This window comes from Physella acuta, unplaced genomic scaffold, assembly GCF_028476545.2.
Source record: "Physella acuta isolate Inbredline_101_S28 unplaced genomic scaffold, ASM2847654v3 ptg000186l, whole genome shotgun sequence".
NCBI lineage: Eukaryota > Metazoa > Mollusca > Gastropoda > Physidae > Physella > Physella acuta.
In genome coordinates, this window is record NW_026731705.1 from 377423 (window position 1) to 402254 (window position 24832).

The following is a 24832-nucleotide window of genomic DNA, read 5'->3' on the forward strand; positions in this document are numbered from 1 at the left end:
ATCGCACCCCTCCCCTCCTCATAAAATTGCCCTTGATACAATGCCTGAAATGGGCCGAAACATCTGTTGAATGGTTTTGGAAAAAAACCAATACAGCACGGTAATTGTACATCAAAGGGAGATAGCCGGTAAAATAGAAATTATTTAAAAACTATGTGGTTGTCTACCTTTTCTTAAACTGTGGAATGAAAAAATGTTTGTACCAGTGTGAGAAATAACGACTACACACAACATACCAACGTATGTATTATTGCTTAAAACTGATCATACATTATGCGAATACTCAAATGTTACTGTAAAAAAAAATAAACCAATTGAAATAAAATACTTTTTGAAGTAGGCCTACAGCAAAGATGGGCTTGAAAAATATTATCGTTTTTATTCTTGCTAATAAAATTTGAACTGTATACATCAAAATGAGGAACTGAAAGAGAATAACAGTATGAGAAATGTTATAACTCACCACTACTTGCATATACCACAACATAAACACCGCCCCCACACGTATTACCATCGACCTTTCGTTCAACTCCAAACACGATTCTAGGCAATGTTAAATCCTTTATGTATCTTCTCATCTTCACCATTACAATACAAGCCCTAGCCGCTAACACCAAGCCCCCTTCACGATAGTTCACACGCTTCTCCCCTACGTTCTAGACTCTTCTAGTCTATTCTAGTCTATTCTAGTCTATTCTAGTCTATTCTAGTCTATTCTAGTCTATTGTAGTCTATTCTAGTCTATTCTAGTCTATTCTAGTCTATTCTAGTCTATTCTAGTCTATTCTAAACTATTCTAGTATATTCTAGTCTATTCTAGTCTAGTCTAGTTCATTCTAGTCTATTCTCGTCTATTCTAGTCTATTCTAATCAAACCTACACATGACCCGTAACAACACTGATCAACACAAAAACAAAATCAAAGCGATACGCTGGATCGTAAAACACACACATCGACCCACATTTTAATGTCTCACACAGCACAACCCACACACAACCCACACACAACCCACACACAACCCACACACAACCCACACACAACCCACACACAACCCACACACAACCCACACACAACCCACACACAACCCACACACAACCCACACACAACCCACACACAACCCACACACAACCCACACACAACCCACACACAACCCACACACAACCCACACACAACCCACACACAACCTACATAAACCCACACACAACCCACACACAACCCACACATATCCCTTATCACCAGTACACCACCCTCCACTCCATTTATTGATATCACACAAACACACCACTTTCCACAAGCCACTTTCAAGTGAACTAAACAAGCTGGCAAATATTTGTCATACACACCTCACTTTCTTTCATATTACTATACGATCAACTTTTTGATACATCAGTGACGTGCTCTTATTTATTATTTTTATTCTTGGTAAGCTTATATCATCTACTGATGAATAAAAGTAGAGCAGTTGACCCACATTTGTTTAAACTGGTATAATGTTATATCTTCTATAATTCTTGTAAAATAATATTCACTCAAAAAACTCTTACTTATTTCAGTGACCAATGGTTTTATTTAAAGAACATTGTTTTATTATCTGTTTTTGCATTTAATTTAAAAGTTATTATAATTGTATAACAGTTGTGTTATTTCTTTACTACCACACCTAGACTACACAGCAGCCAATCAAACTTTTTGTGCGTGTTGAAATGATACTTGAGTTGAGCCGGTGGCGGAACTACAGTGCCGCCAGACACCGCAATGCGGGGGGGGGGGGGGGCATTTAGTGGTCTACAGCCGACCATAATAAAAAAAAATTATAGCTAAAAAAATAATTTTCTTGTATTTTGACTTGATAGTTGTTTTGTAAAAAGATTACTGTAGATGCTATATGATTATCTTTATTCTAAAGACAACATCCCACGCTCTTGAATACTCTTTTTCCGTTTGTTTTAAAACCACTGTGAAAGCCAATTCCTTTTTCTCCTACAATCAAACACACGCTGTTGTCGGCAAAGTTCTTCAGAAAAAAAATCCAAGTCCGTTGTGCGAGAGGCCCCTAGATATTAGGACAAATTTTGCTTTTTTATAGCGTTGGAAAGGGGCCCACGATACATTGTAATTTTACAATGTAAAATGTAAGTTTTTGTGTATTGGTATAACTACTATTATGTACTATCCTGTATTCTAGAAAACATCATAAAGAATATGAAGCCAATAATTTCGGTTTTATGTAATTTACTAATTTTTGTTTTACTAAATATGTGATAGTAAATGTGTACAATTTGAATTCTCTCCCTTGAATGTTTTACAATAAGGCTTTTGGAAAAGTAATTAAGACCATCCCAACTTGGGTACTGATGGATAGAAACACATCGGAGCTTTGTTGTCCCTTTTAATTTCCTTTCTCTGCCCACCCCCCCCCCCCCCTCTCCTTGATCTTAGCCTTACAAGAAGCGAACTTCCAAGCTGTACATTCTCAACTTCTCTCATTTTATCAGACATTGGTCAGCGGATATTAATTTAGTGTTTATGAATTTGGGCCTATATAAAACTAGTTTAAAATAGGTAAGTACCTTTATATTCTAAGAATGTTAGATTACTTCTGACTTTTATAGATTTTAATATTTTTGTGTAACCCTCACTCAGTGGGGATGCTTTTACCCACTGAGGTGTTGTGGTTAAGACGGGCTGACCATGAGATTAAGAACACACTGACACCGACAGTTGTTGTCAAGTACTCGCTTTATTTACAGCATCGAGCCATGACGGCGATGCAACACAGTAGTACAAAACAAACTAGCCAAGAAGAAAAAAACCAAACTGTAGCCCTTCATTATGTCTACATCTTGGTCACCGTGTTCACAGACAGCAGGCTTGCGTGTGACTGACACGGCTAGGCATGCAACTACCCACAGTCCCATGTCACATGACATGGGACACAGGTAACATCGATCACAAGCACGGAAAAAAAAACTAACGTCCACAGGGCCACAGCCCCACAGGGGCCGCAACTCAATGAGTTAAAACTTCATATTTTTATCCCCCTTGGCTGGTAACCATATGTGTTACATATGTTTAATTATGAACTAATAATTTTAAAAGTAATCGCCCAAAAATGTAGGTTATTAATATTTATTTATTTTTCGACATGTAATCTCGGAAAATCCTTAATAAAATTTTGAAGAATAAATACCGAATTCACATACGTTGGTGGCGATGTCCTTTGGTATTTTAAGGACTGTCTAATGATGTATAATTTCTTTCCAGTACAGTCAAGTGTGATTATCATTAAAAAAGTTTTTAAAAACCCACGTGATTTTCTTACAGTTTCTAATACTGTTGACTCTCTACAAGCTCCCTAATAAAAGTCAATAGTATTATCTAATCAATAGTAGTATAACTTTTACATCTTATATTAACAATGACCGATACAAAACTTTTACTTCGGCGCCCCACGTTTTTCATCGCTTATAGTAGAGTGATCGCTGGCATTATTGTGATGTATAGTATTTATTTTCTACTTTTTAGTTCAGTCAGAAAACGTGGGGTTTTTTTTAACTTTTTTAATGATAATTTTAAAATAAAAACTTGGTGAATTAAAAAAAGAGAAGTAAATAGCTTTTTAATATCGTATAGTGTAAAAATCTTATTATCTACCTTTAATTCTTTTTTACTTTTTTAAACGTCACTTAAAACGTTTCATTACTACTTTTTTTCTGTTACTGGATGAGACTTGTCAATTGTATTACATTTTTAGTAGTCTTATGGTCTATGGTGCATGTGAGGTAGATTTTAACACCTTTACTTTACATGACAAGGGTTGGGTACCAATCAGAGCTGGGTTGACTCTTGGAGTCCGGGATCTGCACAAAACACTTACCCGACATAAAACACTTACCCGACATAAACACTTACCCGACATAAAACACTTACCCGACATAAAACACTTACCCGACATAAAACACTTACCCGACACAAAACACTTACCCGACATAAAACACTTACCCGACACAAAAAACTCACCCGACATAAAACACTTACCCGACATAAAACACTTACCCGACATAAAACACTTACCCGACATAAAACACTTACCCGACATAAAACTCTTACCCGACATAAAACACTTACCCGACAAAAAACACTTACCCGACATAAAACACTTAACCGACATAAAACACTTACCGGACAAAAAACACTTACCCGACATAAAACTCTTACCCGACATAAAACACTTACCCGACATAAAACACTTACCCGACATAAAACACTTAACCGACATAAAACACTCACCCGACATAAAAAAAACAGACATAAAACACTTACCCGACAAAAAACACTTACCCGACATAAAACACTTACCCGACATGAAACACCAGATATAAAACACCCGACATAAAACATTTACATGACATAAAACTCAGACCCGATATGCGTGATATGGCGCAATGTAGTTTCGCCCCTGTTTGCATGTATTGTTTTAATTGTAGCCCGTTAAAACGTGGCGTTCGTATTAATTAAGTCAAGAAATCATGGTAGCCTACAGCATCCTAACATGGGAAACGCGATACCTGCTTTATGTGTCCAATAAAATATTAGGATTATAAACAGCCCCGCACACCCACAACGACACACACACACACACATAAACACACAGTAGCCTTTTTAGGGATAGTCAAATATTTGAACATATCTAACGTTGAACGAACTCTGTGAATAGAGTCTAAAGTACACGTTATAATGACCCTGCGATGTACCCTACGTTGACAAACCCCTTCCTCCGACCCACCTCACCCCCCCCCCCTTAAAAAAACGTATTTCTCCTTTCGTTTTCCATTTTGCGTCATTAAAAGTCTAAAAATAGAGCGACACCATATTGTGTCACACTGTCCAACGATAAAGCAGGTAGGTGCGTGAGGGATCATCTAGTGTTGATTTTAAATGATCGTTTATCAAGGATTTAAATCTGTTCTTGGGAATAAAGAATTACATTTTTAAAATTTACATATGGATTTGATGAAAAAAAAAAGAATTTAAAACGATCTGTTATCAAGGTGAGTTTTATGAAGTTCTTTATTACAAAAATATGTTTATCAAGAAAGAAATAATTTAAACACGGTGTTTGTGTAGTTATTACAAAGTAAGTGTTTATATTGCAATATATATATATATATATAGATATATATATATATATATATATATATATATATATATATATATATATATATATATATATATATATATATATATATATATATAAATATTGTTTGTATTGTCATTATCTAAAAAGCTACAGTTGATGATATATTGAAATACTATAGTCTGTGATAATAATGCGATATTCTTAAACATAGCATATTCTTCAACTTGTTTTTACTTTCTCTTACACGAAGTACAGAGGAAATATTATAATTGTGCAATTACGTCTCACTGAGTCGGAAAAACTTTTGTCGTGTGTATGTGCGTGTGTGTGTCTGTCTGTCTGTGTACACGATAACTTGAGCACCGTTACAACTAATTTGAAGAAAATTTATACGTAAATAGTATATAAACTCTGCTATTTTTTCAGCGATTTCAAAAGCTTATAACTTGAGTACTGTTTCTGGTAGATAGACGAAATTTCACATATAAGAAAAAGAACCAATTTTCTGTTTTTTATCAAAGTTTGTATAATTTCCGGTGATCGGAGGTAGTTCTTTACACTCTTTCCGATTTTTCAAAAAACGCATAATAATGTATGTGTAACTTGATTCCTCTGTGTATCGTCCATCATGGTCGGAAAATTGCGAACTAAATTTCTAACACCTCTACCTGACCCAATTATTTTAAACTTTTTACGTAGGCAATCTATTGTGACCTAAAATGTTACATAATTAGATGCTTAATTAACTTTTTGAATTTTTTTTTTCTTTATAAAGTTATTCCTTTCTTCCTCTTCGTTCTTAATTTAAGTGCTTCCATTCAACACAATTAATTATACGTGTCAAATTGTGCGCCATATAGTCCGATTTAAGCTTGTTTTTTTTCTTACAAGGCAGCTATAGAGCCTCATCTGCCCGGGATTTTCATTGTTCAACATGAGACTTTTCGGTTTAATAACCATGAGCTTTACTGGCTCTACCACTCTGATCTCTTTCAAAGTAATAATGTTCAGCACTATAATACACACATTGTTTGTTGTTGTTTTTTGTTTTTTTGGTGCGCACTTTTGGTTTGTTTTTACGAGATTATATTCTAGTTTAAATGTTTAAGTATGTAAAAATGGATTAAAAATCATGTCTATCTCCCAAGTTGCAATCCCCCGTAGAGTTCTATAAGAATATATGAGAAATTTTAAGGGAGATCACTTCCGGTTTATTTACTATTGATAATGAGACACGATCTGTATCGACTACAGTAACTTTAGCACATGTATATATGTTTATTATTTCTACATAAAGCTGTGTACACTAGACTTCAAGTATTTGCGCTATGTCTGTCTAGGACATATTTATTTCTTGTGTTGTATTATTTCGTATGTTGTTTTGTGTTTTGTAATAGACATTGGTTAAAAACAAAACGACGACATATTTAATATGAGAAATATATTTTCATTCGATTTATTTAGAAGGTTAGTGGGTGAGGGAGACTAAAATAATGTTGATCTCAATGACGTCATTCAGGAGTCCACTTGAACTGGACGGACTCAATGACGTCAGAGTGTAACAGAACCACCTGGAACTTCAAAGTACCGTAATCGTCAACTGACGACACTGTAGTAACTGGGGAATTGCCTGTCAGAGTTACTCTAGAAAACATTTCTAGTACCATTTCATAACGACACTTCTGTAACTGTTCCATTACCCAACACATTTCTAGCACCATTTCATAACGACACTTGTGTAAATGTTCCATTACCCAACACATTTCTAGCACCATTTCATAACGACACTTCTGTAACTGTTCCATTACCCAACACATTTCTAGCACCATTTCATAACGACACTTCCGTAACTGTTCCATTACCCAACACATTTCTAGCATTATTTCATAACGACACTTCTGTAACTGTTCCATTACCCAACACATTTCTAGCACCATTGCATAACGACACTTCTGTAACTGTTCCATTACCCAACATATTTCTAGCACCATTTCATAACGACACTTCTGTAACTGTTCCATTACCCAACACATTTCTAGCACCATTTCATAACGACACTTCTGTAACTGTTCCATTACCCAACACATTTCTAGCACCATTTCATAACGACACTTCTGTAACTGTTCCATTACCAACACATTTCTAGCACCATTTCATAACGACACTTCTGTAACTGTTCCATTACCCAACACATTTCCAGCACCATTTCATAACGACACTTCTGTAACTCTTCCATTACCCAAAACATTTCTAGCACCATTTCATAACAACACTTCTGTAACTGTTCCATTACCCAAGACATTTTTAGCACCATTTCATAACGACACTTCTGTAACTGTTCCATTACCCAACACATTTCTAGCACCATTTCATAACGACACAGACAATGACCCATCAGGATCGCAGATCACATACCTGACGAAGCCAATTAGTAAATGTCGTTGGCAATCTAGCAATATATTAATTTTGGCTTTTATGTAAAATTGATATATTAGTTTGATTTAGCTTTGGTTCATGTTACGTCATCGATGGGAGGACATTTGTGTTTCAGATAGAGTCACTGATAAATGACTTCAACATTTTAAACAAAACCTATCTGAGATGTAGTAATTCTAGTTGAACTATCTATTTTTTCCATGTCCTTGAAAGCTGTATATAAAGTTGTTTTTTTTTTTTTGGAGGAATTTTATTTTTTTAGTAATGTTAATATTTTTGTTTTAAAATGCATACTGACTTGCTATATTACACTTGCTGCAGATTATATGTCATGTGGAGGTCACAAATAATTGAAATAATAAACTGCAACTAATGACATTAAGACTAGAGTGATGGCCAGTAATGACAAGATGGCCAGTAATGAAAAGATGGCCAGTAATGACAAAATGACCAGCAATGATCTATCAAACAATTTCACAGGTAATCAAATTAATTATATTTTTATTTGATGATATATTTGTCTATTGGTGCTGATATTTAAATTACTATGTTGTATTTTATCAAAAGGAAATATCTTGGGTAATTTAGATGAACACAACAGTATGACAAGTGAAGATGACATATCACAATATTTTTCAGGTAATGTCCATTTATTGTCCTATTGTTTAAAACAAAATAATGCAGATATTTAAAAATATAAACAATTTGACTGGTCAATGATTTGGTTTAGGTGTAGTCCTTGATTAATGAGGTTGGTTAATGATTTGGTTTAGATGTAGTCCTTGATTAATGAGGTTGGTTAATGATTTGGTTTAGATGAAGTCCTTGACTAATGATTTGGTTTAGGTGTAGTCCTTAATTAATGAGATTGGTCAATTATATAGTTTAGATGAAGTCCTTGATTAATGATTTGGTTTAGGTGTAGTCCTTAATTAATGAGATTGGTTAATGATTTGGTTTATTTGTAGTCCTTGATTAATGAGACTGGTCAATTATTTGGTTTAGATGAAGTCCCTGTATTCAGGGACGTAGCGAGGGGGGGGGGGGGGTGCGGACCGCACCGGGTGACACCATTTAGTGGGGGTGACACCAAGGCAGAAAATAGCAAAATGTATAGAGAAAAACTTGAGGGGGGGGGGTACAAATCGAAAGTTTGAGGGGAGGGGGGGCGGTGCAAATCAAAAGTGTGAGAGGGGGAGGGGGTGCAAAACGAAAACTTGAAAGTTTGTCCCCTGGAAGGGTCGCTACGCCTCTGGGGGTGACACCATTACGTGCCGCACTGGGTGACACCCAACCTCGTTACGCCACTGCTTGTATTTTTTTAAATATTTTTACAGCATGATGGTGATGGTTAAGATGTTTGGAGAATTTATTTCGAGGTTGTACATTTTTATAAGCGATTATTATTACAAGCTTTTATTTAATTTGCTTTATACTGCTTTTGTTGTGCTTATCGAAACGGGCGAGTTACATTTTACCTATTTTAACGGACCTTTTCGTTTCAATCTCGGCACGTGAGTCAAGGCCCGGTGACAATGAAATGTGACAATACATTTGACTTAAGTGGATGCTTAATTTTTAGTGAGATTTCATGGAATTCTATTGTATTATTTTTCAATTTTATATTTACCATCTAATGAAATGTTTACAGTAATAACAATCCTTTTGTGTACCTATATAGGTACACATGAAGTACAAGAATGTCTTGAAGGTCAAAGTGAGGCAGAATTACATCAACACCAGACAAACTGCAAGAAAAATCCTGGTCATGAAGAGTTTGTACCCGTAAATAAATTCTGTCTTGAACACTTTCCTCCTGGTTACCATGACAACGACCTGTACGACTTTATAAAAATTGTGGCCTACCAAACAGTCAAGATAGGCGTTAACTTCACCAGTCCTGGCAGACCAGAGTTTGTACCAGGTACTAAAGATTTATATCCTTGCTACAACATCAGGGGCAGGAGAATAATGAGGACAGGGACAGGGAGGATGTTTAATGCGACCAAGATTGCAGAACAAATGAGGGACTACAGAACTTGTCCATGTCCTGATTGCCTAAAGTCAAAAACACCCAGCAAAGTGTGGTGGAGGATTCAGGTGGCGACAGCTACACATGTGGTTTTTGATGAGAGTGAGGCGAGAAAGTCCAACTGCATGTTGTGGTTTGATGATGATAAAAGTCCAGTGGTCAAGATTTATGGGTGGAAGGATAGTGGGTCAAACTCTGTGGGAGATATGTCAAATTTAAATTGTGCGACACATGATTTAGATATAGGTGACAATCTGCAAAAGATAATGATTCGGTTTATTGATCTATGGCAAAAACTAGAGGACAAATACAAGAGTCGTAGAGATGTGGACAAGCTGACCAATATTGTGTCACATCCTCATGGCTGGTATAAGAAGGTCTCTGTAGGTCACTGGGTACACAGGCAGGAGTTACCCAGACCGGAAGTAAACGGGCATGTGGGGAAGGGTAAAATGACCAGGTACACGTACACAACTTGTACCTGTCCAGGTAGCAGTGGGGCTTTTGTGTACAGAATAGGATGTGCTTGGTCCAGCCACCCCCATACTGGATCCAAGTCTACGGGATTAAATTATAGTGGGTTATGGGCAGAATGTGATTTGTAGTTGTCTGCTCGAGTTTATCGGCATATGGGCGGGACCTAATGTAAATAAATATAGAATAGCGAAAGTTGACAGTGACGAGAGCGATGATTTTGTGTCGAGTCGTGCTGCTGTGGGATTATTGATGGCCTGTCTTTTTTTGTCAAGTAGTTAAACGTCGTCTTCATCACGTCACTGTACTGAGTTGTTGTCGTCTTGTTGGTCCGGTCACGTCTATCCTGTAGATGGTGTCCTCGTTTTGTCTCTCTTCAAGTGGAAAATAAAACCAGAAAACATACCTTTTCCTTATCGTACTTAATTGTATACTTTTTGAACTTCCTTTTCACTTTCTCGTATATACGAAGTACAGAGAAAGTCTTGTAATCGTGCAAAAAAAACGAGACTTTTGGAAATCTCGACGTTTTACACCTCAATCTTGTCCGTATGTCTGTGTGTGTCTGTGTCTCTCTGTGTGTAAACACGATTACTTGAGTACCGTTAAGGCTAGGTTGATGAAATTTCATATATAAGTATTTTATCAAAATCGTAGATTTGTCTCAACATTTCAGCGATTTCTGATAACCGGAAGTGGTACTTTTTTCACTACGAATTTTTCAAAAGCCTATAACTTGAGTACTATTTCAGATAGGTAAATGAAATTTCACAAGTAAGTAAAAGATCTGATTCTCTACCATCTATCAAATTTTGATTAATTTCCGTTGACCGGTAGTAGTAATTTACGCTATTTCCGATTTCTCAATAAACGCATGTAAATTTATAAAGTACTAATAATATTTAGCACTATTATGCACATTTTGCTTTGGCGTTTGCTTGGTGCGCAATTCTTTGTTCTATGAGATTCTATTCTTTTTTTAAAATTTTAAGTATTTAAAATGGATTAAAAATCATAACTATATCCAATGTTCCCATTCCCTGTTGTTTTATATAAGAATATTTGATAAAATTTAGGAGAATCACTCCCGGTTTATTTAATTTATTGTTATATGTATCGCCTGCTCATATGTACACTGCGGCGATCTAAACACTTTTACCGCAATTGTTATTAATGGTCTATGAATGACACGTGACAATTGTCACACTGCAACTTTTTCAGGATTTGACTTACATTTCCAGTTTGAAACTTACCCGCTCTGTGGAAGTGAACGAAAATCACTATTATATTTTCCGCTATTCTTTCTGTCTGTCTGTCTGTCTGTCTGTCTGGAAAGCCCTAGAGAAAACACAAGGAAAATAAAAACTTTCGCATTCAAACGAAAAAAACAAATTCCCACAACCGTGACGTCACATAAAACAAATAGGAAATCTTGAAAACGAAACGCCACAAAAATAATAACGTCATCGCTACGCGATAATAAAGACACTAAAATTACCGCCTAATGTATTTGTCTAATCCTAAAGTGGTCTGTATGTAGAGTTTCTCTCAGGTATCTTTCCGTTTTTTCGGGGCGGTGGGGGTAATTTGACCCCCCCCCCGCGAAGAACATCTACATTGCCCCCCCCCCCCATTCCTCCGAACAAAGTATGGACACTATTTCGTTCGAGTCTGCTTTAGACGTCCGAGGGGGGGGGGGTCATAACCGCCGCCCCACGCCTGAAAGAAACCATTGAATGCGACAAATTTGTCAAGTTTAGCTTAGATGGAATGTTTAAGGGTATTACTACGACTATAATTTGTATGAATGTGCATTAACTACATGTTGATTAATGTTACCACATTAAATAAACCGGGAGTGATCTTCCCTAAACTTTCTCGAATATTCTTATATAACTCGGAATATAGACAAGATTTTTAATTACTTAAACTTAGATCATTTATTTACATCTGAAATTTCATTTATCTATCAGAAATAGTACTCAAGTTATAGGCTTTTAAAAAAATCAAAGTAGAAAAAGTACCACTTCCGATCATTGGAAATCGCTCAAACGTTGATACGGATCTGCGATTTTGATAAAATACCTATATATGAAATTTCATTAACCTAGCTGTAATGGTACTCAAGTTATTGTGTTTACACACAGACAGACAGACACAAATACACACACACACACAGACATACAGACAAGATTGCAAAATTATGTTTCCCCATATCAGTGAGGTGAAAACGTCGAGATTTGTAAAAATCTCGATTTTTTTTGCACGATTACAAGATTTTCTCTATACTTCGTATATACGAGAAAGTAAAACATGTGACAATGTCTACATGTAGCGTATAAAAACACAAAATAGAATGACGTCATTGATTATTGAATAAAAATGGAATTAAGGATCGAATGCCAAAAATGATACACAATGACAATGACGTCATTGATAATAGAGGCAGGAGGTGGGACGTATAGAGACCAGGCACTCGTACACAACGTGTACCTGTCCAGGTAGCAGTGGGGCTCTGGTCTACAGGCTGGGGTGTGACAGGTCTAACCATCACCACAGTGGAGCTAACTCTGGTGGATTAAATTATAGTGGGGTGGACTGGAAACGAAATCAGAAGTTGTCTGCTTTTGTATAAAAATGTAGACAAACATGGCTTCTGTTTGTTGTCTGTCTTTTCTAGAGTGTATACAAACATGGTGTCTGTTAGATGTCGGCTCTTAAACTACTAGCCATCGGTACCCGTTACATGGGCAATTCTGGTGACTTTTATCTCTCTTCTCTTTAAAAATAGACTACCCGGTTTTTCTGTTAGATATGTATCTCCGGGAGCGGCATTTGAAACTGTCCGGAGGAGGGTGGGGGGGGGGGGGGGGGTAGTAGGTAGCGGATACTGTTTTTCTATATTTTTTATGAATTACTTTTTAAAATTTCGTTCGGAGGTGAATGGAAGGGGGAATAAACGGTAGAAAATGTATATACCTACAGAAAGTAAGTAATGAAATGGATTGTATTTCAGCTTTTGAAAAAGTCATTATCGGAAACTTAAGGAAAGAACAATTTTATTGATCAAGAGCATTGGAATGAAACAATGTTAAGATTAAGAAAAGAAAAGGGGTTTTCTTTTATGTACTGTCTATATTTATACTTGTTTAAAATAATATAGATTACCAATACCTATTAGAAAAATTAAAAACAAAATATAACAGTATTAATGAACACAATACCATATAAAATGCACTCGCTGATTAAGAGACTTGAAAACTTTCGTTAAACACCCGGCTGTTCAATGGTAGTTATGTTGTTTCTGTCTATTAAAAACATCTATTTCGGCTGAGCATGGGTCTGACTACACTATCCTTTCATATGCTGAAAAGACCGAAACAGGTGAACTCTATTTCACCTGCCCATTGTGCCGTCAAGTTCCGATATGCAACTTTAACATTCACTTAAAAAATAACAAATTGAAAGAAAGAATTGAAAAAAAGACTGACTTAGTGTGTGTCTCGAACCAGTACCACCGCATGTTTTCAATTACACTCTCATCTCAACTATTTAGACACGAATTTATGAAGAATAAAAAAGGTACATAAGAAACTTAACCAACGCGAATAGGCCATATTATTTCAAATTAAATTTTATCCCCAATTAGCCAATTCCTTAGCGAAACAAACAAAGATTTCTATAAAATAATTGAGGCCTGTAATAGTTTAGTATAGACATTTATCATTTAAATAGATTCTAGATCTAGTTAGAGACTAGTCTAGATCTATATCTAGATCTATTTAGAGTCGAGCCATCAGTTCCATAGATCTAGAATCTCTAGAACTAAATGTAGAGATTCTAGATCTAGATCTAGATCTAGAATCCAAACTGGTAGAGTAAATTTTAGAAGTAAGGCCGATAAAATTGTATTGTATACATATCAAATCGAACGTAGATAGAAATCAAATTTGAATGAAATATTTTGTTTCTTTATACTCTAAAATCGAAAGATGACGCCATTGGTTTTGTATTCTTTCCTTAGTATAAACATTTCTGAAGTCATTGTTTATGGCGTTCTTGTCACAACTATAAACAATGTTCCAGTTGCATAATAAAATTTGTTTTTCTACATTCAAATATGCATTATTTTTTTTTATTTTTCTTCTTAAAATAAAATGTTGTTTATACATTTAAAACATCTAACATATTATTTTTTAAACAAAAGTCTGTATCAAGTTCTCCATATATCACTGAAGATATTGATATCATTGCCTGTGAAAATATTGTACGGAGAGAGAGAGAGAGAGAGAGAGAGGGAGAGAGCGATAAAGAGAGACAGCGAGACAAAGAGAGAATTGCGCACATGGGCTCTTATATATTAGGATTTGTTGTCATATTGTTATAGAGCTTTTTCTACCTTTTTAAAAATGTGTTAAAGTTCTCATCATGTTTTCAGAGAAAAAGTTGTGAAGTGTTTTTTTTTTCAAAATTGTATTTAAAAAAATACGTAAATAATAGTTTAACAGCAAATATGGTGTCCTTCTCGGTTTTGTGTGAGTTTTGCATCTAGCGACTCTCAATATTGACGCTAAAGTTTAGATCTAGCCAGTGGCGTACCGAGGTCGGGTGTCACCCGGAGCGGCACTAAATGGTGTCACCCCCCAGAGGCTTAGCGACCCTTCCCGGAAACAAACTTTCAATTTTCGATTTGCACCCCTCTCAAACTTTCGATTTGCACCTCTTAAAACACTATTTAACACTCGAATTAATCACTTAATTAAGTGGAATTATCATTTTTCTCTATATATTTTGCTATTTTGTGCCTTGGTGTCATCCCCCTAAATGGTGTCACCCGGTGCGATCCGCACATCCCGACCCCCCCCCCCCTCGCTACGCCTCTGGATCTAGCGACTCTCAATATTGACGCTAAAATTGGGATCTAGCGACTCTCAATATTGACGCTAAAATTGGGATCTAGCGACTCAATATTGACGCTAAAGTTTAGATCTAGCGACTCTCAATATTGACGCTAAAGTTTGGATCTAGCGACTCTCAATATTGACGCTAAAGTTGGGATCTAGTGACTCTCAATATTGACGCTAAAGTTTGGATCTAGCGACTCTCAATATTGACGCTAAAGTTTGGATCTCTCAAGTAATGACGTCACATACTTGAAATACTTCAAGTCCTGAAACTTGTTGTACTTTTGACAGTCGGATTAAAATATCAAATTCTCATATCTGGTAGTTTTAATTGAAATTTCTTTAAATTCATACATTCAGTGCTGCTCAGGTAAACACATCTTTAATGTGGTAAGGTCAGATATCACACAACGTCAGGTGTCTAATTATCTGATTACACTGATCGCATATTGTGTGTTTTTGTAACTATGTCGCTAAACATGATATAATGTATTGTTCAGTCTATAACCTTTCAGATAAAAGATGTAAAAACATTGACTTTTTTTTCTTTATCACCTGATCACGTGATGACCGTAACTATCACAGGTGTCGCCGATGTGATAAATTATGGTGATACAATCATCATTGATTACGGCATGTTTTGTTTTTAATTTTATTTTTTTAAACAACTGTGTCACCTCCTGTATTCATTATCTTATCGTGTACAACTATTTTTTCCTACATGACCATTGGTTATAAGGCTGTACATTTAAAATTTCCGTTCAAATCATAACCAATTGTAAGAATGACAATCCTACTTATGATGTATAAAGCTGATGTTTTCTTTCAAAAGTAACGGTTATTTTTATAAAGGCCCCCTTTGCACCCATCAAACAAATGACTAAAGTTTTTACCAGATTTAACGAAGTGAAAAGTTAACATGATGGAGGCATTAAACATTTTTATAAGTAGATGATTTACAACATGGTGACACATACTAAAACATAGGGATAGCTAGCTTCTATTTATATCAGCCTACTTAAGACACAGTATCACGGTATCACAATAGACATGTATCACGGTTTCAAATATATCACAAACAACGAGACTATAGGAAACACATGTGAAAGTAATGTTGATAATGTAATTTCTTAAAAGTAAAATTCACAGTTAATGAACAAGCAATTTTAAATACATTTGCTCATAGTACAAGGTCAGGCCGGCTAGTCAATTTGTCATTTCTTTCACCTTCACTTTTTATCTTCTTGCTTGTGAATTTACTAGCTGCATGCAAGCTGATAGAATTCTTTTCTCCATAGACCTCCACACCAGGCTTTTAGATGCCAAAGTCAGTAAATATATGAACTCTACTTCATCTGCCATAAGGAGCGCTGTTAAAACACTGCAATCAGTTTGATGGTCTATCTCTTTATCTGTTGTTTATGCTGATAATTAAATAACGTGTTATGTAACAAGAAAACATCTGACATAGTGAACATAATAAACCTAATCATATCAGCCAATCACAACCCTGGAAGATATCCGACAATCACGTGACTAGCCAGGTAAAACAACGCCTCGGACAACAGTTGGTAGATACACGACGGTGTCCTACAGAAATGTAATTGTTGAGACAACAGCTGATATATACACGACGGTGTGCTACAGAAATGTAATTGTTGAGACAACAGCTGATATATACACGACGGTGTACTACAGAAATGTAATTGTTGAGACAACAGCTGATATATACACGACGGTGTGCTACAGAAAGGTAATTGTTGAGACAACAGCTGATATATACACGACGGTGTACTACAGAAAGGTAATTGTTGAGACAACAGCTGATATATACACGACGGTGTACTACAGAAAGGTAATTGTTGAGACAACAGCTGATATATACACGACGGTGTACTACAGAAAGGTAATTGTTGAGACAACAGCTGATATATACACGACGGTGTACTACAGAAAGGTAATTGTTGAGACAACAGCTGATATATACACGACGGTGTACTACAGAAAGGTATTTTGTTTCTTTCTTCCAACTGTAAAAGGTTACTTTTTTATTTTTACTTGGCGTATTGACTGTTGTTGATTCCTTTACAATCAACAACTTGTAACAGCCACCTATTTCCTTACTTTCTATAAAAAGCTTAAATAAAATTATTCCAAAACAAATAATACTTCTAAGATCAAACACAAACTTCATCTATTCTTCTGTACTCAAAACTTAAATTTTTTTCTCCACCAACAGTTTCTCTCTTACCAGCAACTACGTCACAACCAGTCTACCTCGCCATTTTGTTTTTACAGCGGCATTCTCATACTATACTTTACAATATAACTAGCCGTCCCGGCCAGGCCCTGCTCTGGCTTCTGTGAAAAACCTTTCCGTTAAAGACCATTACCTGTGTGTTTAGTAATCATCATAAACCCGGCATTGCCCACCCAAACCACAACCAACCAAAACAACAAAACGCAAACATAACGCTAACACAATTAGAAATACAAACGAAAACAAAAACCTAACAACAAACCCAACCACAACCACAAACACCAATACAAACACAAAGAAAAAACAAACGAAAACAAAAACCTAACAACAAACCCAACCACAAACACCAATACCAAAAAAAACCAACGAAAAAGCAAACGAAAACAAACCAAATCCAAACGCAAAACCAACCAAAAACACAAATACAAACCCAAACAAAAAAAAACACAAACAAAAACGAAAAAAGAAAGAACAAAAACGAACCAAATCAAAACGCAACCACTAACGCAAACCCACCTAAACACAAAGAAAACACTAACGCGAACATAAACGCCCGGGGCAGAATCGCCTGTTTTAGCTTAATAAACGACTATAGTACCCCAACTTATTCATAGTTTTTGCACTCACTTAAACGAACGCGCCTGTTTCAATTTAATGAACAATTATAATACTCCAAGCTAATCCGTAAAATACCTACAACATTTGCACTTGATCAATCCCCGCTAATTATGTAATTATTTTTTTCCCAACACCAAAACAAAGTAATTAAAAAGTAAATGCTTTTCAACTAATGCAATGGTTTTATAAAGGGAAGTAATTGTGTTTGCCTAATTTATCAAAGGGAAGTAAGCGCTATAGGACTAAAGAAAGACATAATTAGAATTTTTGTAAAAGATGATATTTTTTTTAAAACTTGTGTTTAATGAACATGCCGACAATTATTACTATAATTTGAAAAATGAAAATGATTTCCCAACACTTTTAATAGTAATTTTTTAACTCATAAATTTAGACAAATGCGCACGATAATTGATCTAACACTTAAATCCGTAGAAATGCCAACGACAAACATATGCGTTACAGAATTGAGCTTTATATATTAGACTAGCAAATACTCTCTATCTCTTATCATATACTGTGAATATCAGCAGTAGAACGTCCTTAATCAACTGTCTATAATCTCTCTCAGTAAGACCATATGACAGGGCTTTATAAGAAGTGAAAATTGACAGTCAAAAAATTAATAGTGCGAGCGAGACTTCATTTTCTTTTCTTTACATTTGTATTGCTTCACTTTGACTATGTGTACCTATTCTAAAATCGTATGTACTTTTAAAAAATACGCTTATGTATAAAAGTGAGCATTCTTATTCCGTTAAATAAGTTACGTACACATTCTACACTATATTTACTTTATATATTCGACTATTATTGGAAAGTATTTAGCTTAATACTAAATGACATATAGTTAAACCGGTAGCCGGACGTTTTCCCGAAAGACGCTTGACCGAATGCCGTTAGTCTGACTGCCGATTTCCGGAATGGGCACTTGCCCAAATGCGACAAAAAATTACAAAATAGTCGTTTTTAATGATTTAAATTTGAAATTTTGATAATAAATACGTCATACCAAAGCAAAAAGAAAGATACAAAAATAATATTATATATTACCAAAGAGACAATATTGATTAATTTGTATTTTCTCTGTAAAAAGATTACAAACATTTTTGTGCTTGCGTATGTCCGCATGTGTGTGTGTGTGTTTATGTGTGTGTGTGCTTGCGGATATTTGTGTAAAGTTCTCGGTCTGAAGTATATTCATGTTAATGTCGCTATAGATACAGTTGTAAATATGGTTATAAACATAGACAAGTATACATGTACACGTACGTACGTACATAATAAGCTGTCAGCTAATGTTTAACATAATAATAATATGACGTCTTCTGAGTTGTGTATAAAGTAAATAATTCTACCTTGTGATTTTCTAGTCGCCAGCCCTGTTTAAGCTAGACATCCAAGACCGTTTTTAAATTTGTTCAAGAATGTGTTGTTTTAAAACTACAACCTGCACCGTGGCAGTGAATGTCGAGATAACAGAAATCTTCAATGTCAAGGTTCACTCTAGTGTGACGATTGGTGCAGTGCTTGTAAAATCCCGTTATTAACAATTTAATAGGGCATTAAACTACCAAAGTGTCTGCGTTGGTAACGTTTTTCTATCAATATTTTTCTAGGAAAAAAAACTGCATGAGTTTACGGATATCGAATCAATAAACATGTAGGACATTTATATATTTGTAACAGATAGGGTACGTCCACAAAAGACGTCACTCGTTTGTCCGACACGGATATCGAATCAATAAACATGTAGGACATTTATATATTTGTAACAGATAGGGTACGTGCACAAAAGACGTCACTCGTTTGTCCGACACCTCCCTTCATAATAAACCGTCACGATAATTGAGATCACATCAGATAACATGACGACAATTTTAGCCATCATTTCCTTACATAAATATTAACTTTATATTTTACCTCTAAATTCAGAGCCGTGCGACTTCACAACATTTCTGTTCTTGTCATAACAAATCGATAATAACATTAAGTGTTTAGTTCCATCTTGTCATCATCAAGTCTACTATTTCAGGAACTGATTGTTTGAAGTTTAGATCTCTGTCAACAAATCTATACACATTAATTTCCTTCAGCCATTTAATGAAGATTAAAGTTAATATTTTTATTAATCCTAATCCCTTGTTGGGATCTGTCAAATTTGCTCTTAAAAGACTTTTTAACAATCGAATTAATCACTTAATTAAGTGGAATTATCATTGTTCTCTATATATTTTGTTATTTTTTCCTTGGTGTCACCCCCCTAAATGGTGTCACCCGGTGCGGTCCGCACCCCCGCTCCCTCCCTTTCGCTACGCCACTGACTTTCACAAGGAGTAGACAAGACACATTTCACTAGTTGACAAGTACACGAGAATACTGCACAATAGACGGACATTCCCGGGTAGTGTTTCGTTCAGACTGTTTTCTCCGCAGAGGGGAGTTTATACTTATAGAGGCACACGTAACTTTCAGGTTAGTGAGTTTATACTTATAGGGGCACACGTGACTTTCCGGAGAGTGGAGTTTATAATTATAGGGGCACACGTAACTTTCCGGAGAGAAAGTTTATACTTATAGGGGCACACGTAACTTTCCGGTTAGTGAGTTTATACTTATAGGGGCACACGTAACTTTCCGGAGAGAAAGCTTATACTTACAGGGGCACACGTAACTTTCCGGAGAGAAAGCTTATACTTATAGGGGCACACGTAACTTTCCGGAGAGAAAGCTTATACTTACAGGGGCACACGTAACTTTCCGGAGAGAAAGCTTATACTTATAGGGGCACACGTAACTTTCCGGAGAGAAAGTTTATACTTATAGGGGCACACGTAACTTTCCGGAGAGAAAGTTTATACTTATAGGGGCACACTTAACTTTCCGGAGAGAAAGTTTATACTTATAGGGGCACACGTAACTTTCCGGAGAGAAAGTTTAAACTTATGGGGGCACACGTAACTTTCCGGAGAGGGGTGTTTATACTTATAGGGACACACTTAACTTTCCGGAGAGAAAGTTTATACTTATAGGGGCACACGTAACTTTCCGGAGAGAAAGTTTATACTTATGGGGGCACACGTAACTTTCCGGAGAGGGGTGTTTATACTTATAGGGGCACACGTAACTTTCAGGAGAATGAATTTTAATAGTGATGCCGATTTGACCACAGACCGATATGAACACATGCCTAACTGACCGTAAACTAGCACATATATCACACATACCTAACTGACCGTAGACTAGCACATATATCAAACATACCTAACTGACCGTAGACTAGCACATATATCTCATATACCTACTGACACGACCGATGATATGTTTACATATTGTTGCACATATTGACCAGATGACCCACGTTTTACATCAGATTATCACAAAGTTAAGGTAATGGATAATGTATTGGCTTATAGAAATAATTGCCTGTTAATGGCTAGTGACCTGGATTAAATGTTTGTTTTAAATATTGTTTAGCCAGTACAACCCCTTATTTACAGTACATGTTTTTGCCAACCACATTACAAGGTTCCAACTATAACTTTCTACCATTATGTCTTAGATTTGTCCAACCCAAGATTATTTTTCTTTCATAACTTCTCAGCATGTCATTTAAAAATAGCTTTGTGCAACATTCTCTAGATCTCAAAGGTTATTCTGTCTCACTTTAATTCTACTTTATTAATAGTCTAATACTTATAAGAGATAAGAGATAACTTAAGGGCGAGTTTTTCTTGATGGTTCTTACACAAATCATGTCCGAATGTAATCATAGTTAATGTGTGTAGTTTACTTGTTATAGTAAACAGATCCAGCTAGTCTTTTATTCAATTAGTGTCTGTCGACTTTCAAGTCCCTAACACACTGATTTCACACGTATAATGGTATATAGGTCATACAATTGGGTGGTTTTTTTTTCATTTTTTAAAATCAATAAATGCAATACAATTTCCCCAACATTGATACATTATAAAGGGCAATAAGAAAAACATAACATTTCGACAGCGGGAATCTAATCATACATATTCAGGCAAATACATTTTATCGTCAAGTCCACATCATATTGTATTTTGTCTTGTTTATCGGAGATTTCTGGTGCTAAAAATAACTGTGTACAACCGTTCTATCTGCAATACGATTCATAACTTTTTAAAGGCACGTCCTGCAGTTTAATTTAAGGTTTAGGTTTATAATGTTCTTAGGATTTTATAAATAATTTTATGTTTTACTTATAGTAGGTAGTCCAAACTGGCGAAAAAGTGCGTTTTAGGGTCAGTTTTTGCGGTTTTCAAAAATAAAATTCACTACTTCTAGTTCTCCTATGAGAATAAAAATTATATGTCAATAAAGTTTAAGTCTTTATCTGTCGTAATCTGGTATTTTTATATCTGTAACACATGTTTGAATGTGTTTTATATTTGTTTGAAAATAATATTTTAACTCATGTGATTTTTGAAAATAATGAACATATTCTTCCTGTTAATATTACCAACACAATAGTTTTAAAGTTATTCTATGTCCAAAGCAAAACAAAAAATTTGATTTTTTTAAATGAAAATAAAAGTGACCAAAACGCATTTTTGTCATTTTCAATTATTTTTTTACCTTAGAAAGACTCATTTTAGATGACTGAAAAAAATGGACATATATTTTATAAACTTTGCAGTACTTTTACCAATTTCCACACTTCTATGTTATTTAGTTTAGAATATATGGGTTCTCAAAAATGGCACTTTTTGAAAATCAGTTTTTTACCAAATTTTGCTTTTTATAAATAGCATAACTTTTTTATTTATTGAGATATTTTTATAAAATTTGTGGCATAGAGCTTACAATTAAAAGTTCTTTTATGACATACTCACTCCAGAAGTCTGCAATCAATAGTTAATTTCAGTTTGGACTACCTACTTATAGACAGTGTGGGCATACTTGTCAAGAAAGTGCATATGAATTATTTATCATGTACATTAAATGTACATAAGAATTATATAAAAAATGCATAAGACATCGACTGCCTGACCACTTAAGGCACGGTGTATACTTTTGTTGTGATGGGCTAACCCTAGTCTTAATTTCTTACTGGTCCAATGTTCTCCTGGTCCTATACTCTAGGTTTAACATCTTACTGGAACTACGTTCTAGAAGTTAATTTTATATTTTGGTTGGTAATTTTTAATTTATAAATATATTTTTAAAATTCTAAGTATTTCATTACAGCAAATAATGTATTCCTCAAAATAAAATGTAAAATAATTTAATCAATAAAACGTACATTATTAAAACTATCACCTCTAATTAGTTGTGCTATTAAAATTAAAATGGAATCGCCATGTTTTTGTATTCGATAATTTGGTTAATTGATTAATATTTACATTGGTGCAAATGGATTATTTAATTTTAAAACATATGACAATGAAATTAAATGTATCGGTATTTAGACAAAACAATTGTCGACGATTTGAAATCGATACTCTTAAAATATCGATAGAGTAATTAAGGTATTTTACCGCCTTTCTAAAGCAATGCATAGATTTATATAAATAGGAAACAATTTAATCAAATTGAAATTATCGTAAATAAATCATAAAATCAATAATATATATTCGCAATAATTGTTTGTTAAAATAGCTTAAACATTCATACAAAAAAAAATCTTATTAGTTAAACACTAGGCGATGCATAGTATCAGATCGATACTAGTTGGAAAAGAAAACGCCGACACCATCTTAAGTTAAGGCTTGCCAAATTGATAAATTTGGCAGTCATTATTCTTTTAATTTAAAATTAAATTAGAAGTCAATGCAGTATGATGACATATAATTAGCATAATAATTCATATAAATGTAACACATATGGTTACCAGCCAAGGGGGTATAACAAATAAAGTTTTAATTCATTGAGTTGCGGCCACTGTGTGGCCGTAGCCCTGTTGATGTAGTTGTGTTGTATGCTCTTGTGAGCGATGTTACCTGTGTCCCATGTCATGTGACATGGGACTGTGGTTAGTTTCGTGCCTAGCCGTGTCAGTCACACGCAAGGCTGCTGTCTGTGGACACGGTGACGGTACCAAGATGTAGACCTAATGAAGGTAGTGTGGGTATATAAATTATGTTTATTGTTAGAATACTTATTTGTGTATTCCTGCTAGTGCTGCATGTGCACACTAGTTAGGTTGAGTATTTATTTAAGTATTTGTTGTTGTACTACTTATTGGTACTTGTTGGCAGTACTGTGTACTGGCCGCAACATATTTTATTGTACCAGTGTATATTGTAGCCTACACGTGGTGTTATCATGAATGTAACATTTTCTTTACATTTGTTTTAGGGCTACAGTTTCTTTGTTTCTTGTTTCTTCGTTTTTTTACTCTCTGGTTTGAAATCGTCGTAATACAAAAAAAAGCTACTATTTTTAAAAAAATACAATTCCCACACCACAAAACGACGCTTTGGTTGTTAGATACTGGCTTTATTGCAAATCATTACACGGCTAGTTCATGAACGTCAAAGCCATCAACGGCATATAGCCCTAAAACAAATATAAACAACAATAGGTTACATCGCTGAACACACTATAACGTGTAGGCTACATACATATACAGGTGTAATAAAACAGGTTACGACCAGTATACAATACTGCCAACCAGTATTATAAATTTAAATACTTCACCTAACTAGTCCGCAACATGCAACACTAGTAGGAAAAATACAATTAAGTAATCTAAATAAGTTACTTCACAAGCCTAATCTGCAACATGCGGCGCTGGTATGATAAAAAAACAATAAGATAAATATAAGGTACAATACCTTCATTAGGTCTACATAACCAAGTTAACCATACACGACATATAGCCCTTCATTAGGTCTACATAACCAAGTTAACCATACACGGCATATAGCCCTTCATTAGGTCTACATAACCAAGTTAACCATACACGGCATATAGCCCTTCATTAGGTCTACATAAC

General features: G+C 35.1%; 1 protein-coding gene across 3 annotated transcripts in view; it reads left to right on the top strand.

Annotated features, from left to right (window-relative positions):
- Nucleotides 1–24832, top strand: part of LOC131936721 (uncharacterized) — a 302556-nt gene that overhangs the window by 112731 nt on the left and 164993 nt on the right. The window lies entirely within an intron of this gene.